General features: G+C 67.4%; 1 protein-coding gene across 1 annotated transcript in view; it reads right to left on the bottom strand.

Moving 5' to 3' along the window:
- TTYH3 (tweety family member 3) overlaps window positions 1–242 on the bottom strand; it is a gene marked incomplete at its 5' end in the record, with an annotated part of 14,041 nt that overhangs the window by 11,502 nt on the left and 2,297 nt on the right. The window lies entirely within an intron of this gene.

The following is a 242-nucleotide window of genomic DNA, read 5'->3' as shown; positions in this document are numbered from 1 at the left end:
AAGACCCGGAGCACCTGCTCAGGGGTCCCTGGGGGAGAACACTCCTGAGGCCAGTGTCACCCTAAAGAGAAAGGCACGCAGCCCCGAAGTCGCAGCTGAGGGCCCAGCGCACACAGATGGCCTGTCCGTCGCAGCCCCATCGAGCAGGCGTCTACGGACGGGGACTCCCTCAGTTCTGACCTGCAGACCCCAGCAGACCCCAGCCTGGCTGCAGCCAGAGAGGAGCCCGGCCCGGCTGCCTG

Source organism: Myotis brandtii, unplaced genomic scaffold (assembly GCF_000412655.1).
Source record: "Myotis brandtii unplaced genomic scaffold, ASM41265v1 scaffold786, whole genome shotgun sequence".
NCBI lineage: Eukaryota > Metazoa > Chordata > Mammalia > Chiroptera > Vespertilionidae > Myotis > Myotis brandtii.
This window is presented reverse-complemented; position numbering and strand designations above follow the sequence as displayed.